Here is a 3,609-nt window from a genome sequence, read left to right as displayed (position 1 = left end):
CCAAAGACCACAGCACCTGTTTGGAGACATATATTTAATAAAATATATTTAAAATAAAATATTTTTCATGAATATAGAGTTTTTGAGAAATGAATGAGAGATGATCTGTAAACTGTGGCGGTTTTGTCTTTAAATATTTTTGTACTTTAATAACGAATAAATATATACGCAATGCACGTTTTTGCATAAGGCGTTTCTGATTGGCCGATGCTGACAGAAAAGGCGTGTCTTGCCCGTAGATGGGCGGGGCTTCGTGCCGCAGTACTATGTGGTTGTTTCAGCGGGCGCTGTTGATCGGGGCGCTGGGGAGCAAGAGCTTCGCTAGAGCCATGGTAAGATACCAGACAACACCTTCACCTGCTGTTTAACGAGTGTTTAGACTAACTTGTGTTGTCGGACAGCTAGTTAACGTAGTTGCTGTTAGTAGGTCAAAGTCCGGCGTGTTTATTTGTGGCACTTGTGTGTCTCCGCTAATTCACTCCGGTGGAGGAACATTAGCCGTTAGCTTTAATGATGTAATCATGACTCTGTGGGTTTAGTTGTGCCTTAAAATCAATTTATATTCGTTTTGTTCCTGTATTTTTAACAAAAAGACAGCAGACGGAGTTTTTAGGCCTGGTTTGTCAACCAGGAATAGTCAATGATAATGTCATTATCTAGGTTTATTATTAAAAGTAAGTTAATCATCAGTTACGCAGTTATGTGTGTTTATTATTAAGACTAACCAGTGATAACGTTGATTTTATTAAGAGTAATCAATTATAAATTCTTTATTTGGAATGGATTTTATTATCAGTAGTATTCAAAGATTATTATATTGTTTAGGTTTTATTAAATCTCAATGCATGTTTCCTAAATACACCAGTGAGTGTGATGCATGTTTTATTGTAGTGTTGCAGGTGCATTAATATGATCTAAAAGATTTGATGTCTTAATATTAGTATGCAACATAAAAATCACTCCAGATGGATGTGTAATGTGATTTATTAAAAGAATTGAATTAGTTAAACTTATGTTGGCTGTCATAAAGTGCCTCCATGGGCATAATCGCAGTGTTTCGTTTGCTCTCTCAAATCTGTAGTAAAATCAGTGTTATTCTCTATTATGATGATCATGCATGAAATTTACATCTATATTTTCTCAAGTTGTTTTTTTTTTTTTTTTTTGTATAATTGTTCGTTTCGCATGATGAAAATGTGTTTTTGAATCTGTCATATAGAGGCATATAGTCTTGACTCTCAGGTAAGCCTCTCAGATCTGTTTAGCTTTGACTAGTCTCAGCTGTAGGATGTTTACGTGTTTCCCGTAAGTGTGATGAATCCTGTTTGACAGCCGTGTTTTCTGTACACAATCCCACAGACACAGGAAAATCTGCATTAAGAGCTCTAGACATTATCACTATATTATAAAGTGTGTCTAGCTCATTTTAATGCTGAAACCCAAATAAAGTCATATAAAGTTTCTTGTGCTGCATACGCAAGCAAAAAAATCACGCAGAACTATGTCAGAGGGCAAAGATGACTTGTAATGTGAGATTTCATCAGTTATGCTGTCACACGAGGAAGTTGCAGAATAGATTTGTAGCAGATGATTGTGTATCAGTTTGATGGGATTGGCAGACACTCGTCATGCCCCGTGACCTTTGACCTCTCTCTGTTTATCACAGTGTGCCCAAGCCAACGACTGGCAGTCGGCCAGATCCATATACGAGTTCTCAGCCAAAGACATCGATGGAAATGAAGTGTCTCTGGAGAAATACAGGTGAACAGATCACTGCATTTATAAACCTTTGATTTGATTTGCTTAAGCTTCTTTATAACTTTACTAATGCTCATATTTAGGGTTACTGATCTGAATAAACCCCGAAGTATTAAACTAACATTGTTTAATTACAACAACAACAACAACAACAAAAACTTCTATTCTCCGCATTTCTTCTATTCTCTAGCTTGCTTCCTAATCTAGTTGTCTAATAATCCTGATATTATGTATTAAGTATAAGGCATCATGCTGGAGAGTTTTGCACCTCTTCAGAGAAACTTTTTTTTATCTTGCATTTATTCAGTGGCGATGCTTAAAGGAACAGTTCACCCAAAAATAAAAATTTGCTGAACATTTACTCACCCTCAGGTTATCCAAGATGTAGATGAGTTTGTTTCTTCATCAGATTTGGAGAAATGTAGCATTGCATCAGTGTCTCAGCAATAGATGCTCTGCAGTGAATGGGTGCCGTCAGAATGAGAGTCCAAACAGCTGATAAAAACATCACAATAATCCACAGCACTCCAGTCCATCAGTTAATGTCTTGAGGATACATAATAACGCTTCCTCCAGTGAAAAAGTCCATCTCCTGTTGTCTCTCACATCAAAATCCAGCCACATATTTGTTTAGAGCTGTTTTGAACTGTTTTTGCTTGTAAACATCTTCTCAAGACACACTGATGCAATGCTACATTTCTACAAATCTGATGAAGAAACAAACTCATCCTAATCTTGGATGGCCTGAGGGTTCGCGCATTTCCAGCAAATTTAAATTTTTGGCTGAACTATTCCTTTAGCAGCTGTCCTCACCTACATTATACCCCTAATGCTCATTCTTCATTGTGCATTATTTTTAGTCTTTGGCTGAGTGTAATCTTGCTCTGTAAATCTGGGTCGTCGTGTCAGAAGTGTGTTTGTGTGTTTCAGGGGTTATGTGTGCATCATCACTAACGTAGCCTCTAAATGAGGTAGGACTCCTGTAAACTACACTCAGTTTGCGGCAATGCACGCCACGTACGCTGAGAAAGGTTTACGCATCCTGGGCTTCCCCTGCAACCAGTTTGGAAAGCAGGTATGTACAGGAATTGAACGCCAGTGTGTAGTGCGTTATATATGCTCTTCTGCGTACTAAATAGTATGCAATGCAAGATTTTAAATAGTGGTATTGTATGATATAGTGCCTCCACATGACCCGATTACGTTGCATGTTTAATCCAGCGAGTGGCATCCAGTTTGCATCTCAAAATTGATTTTATTTTTGCTTTTTCTTCCAGTTTTGTGTAAAAATTCAATAGTCAATATTGAAATCTTTAATACTGCTTCAGGTTAAAAAAAAGAAAGGTCAATTCAAGCATGTTGCATTATGGGATACAGTATTCCATGCATACAGAAGATGAGCGTTCTGTGCAATGCATACATGCTTCAGAAAAAGGAAGACATAGCTGTGGCATTATATTGTGAATTAAAGCCCATTCAGTCCTGAACACTTGTTCTGCTGCACAGACTGTAAGAGCGCTCACTGTCACGACTGTAAGTAGGTCACACAACTGAAGCTGTAAGTGGATTATTTTCTGTTGTGGGGTGAGATTTAATCTTCCAACAAGAGATGCAAAATTCATTTATTTGCATGATCAGTTTTCATTTTAATTTGTTTAATTTGAAGTAATTTTGTTATTATTTTTAAATATTATTTTTAGGTTTATTTTTATTTTGTTGTAGTTTATTTATTTCCAATCAGTAATTTTAGTGCTTCAAATGTAGTGTATTTTTTATTTTATTTTTTCAGTTAGTTGCCAAGGTAATATTTCTGGTTTTCATTTAAAGTTTGTCGCCAAAAAAAAAATAAAT

The 3,609-nt window shown here is 36.4% G+C and overlaps 1 pseudogene; it reads left to right on the top strand.

The window, feature by feature from the left end:
* The first annotated feature begins 227 nt into the window (after positions 1–227).
* The window catches only part of LOC107724095 (phospholipid hydroperoxide glutathione peroxidase, mitochondrial-like), a 4,618-nt pseudogene continuing 1,236 nt past the window's right edge, over positions 228–3,609 (top strand).

The sequence above is a fragment of the Sinocyclocheilus rhinocerous genome, unplaced genomic scaffold (genome assembly GCF_001515625.1).
Source record: "Sinocyclocheilus rhinocerous isolate Xijiao unplaced genomic scaffold, SAMN03320098_v1.1 scaffold102, whole genome shotgun sequence".
Lineage (NCBI taxonomy): Eukaryota > Metazoa > Chordata > Actinopteri > Cypriniformes > Cyprinidae > Sinocyclocheilus > Sinocyclocheilus rhinocerous.
This window is presented reverse-complemented; position numbering and strand designations above follow the sequence as displayed.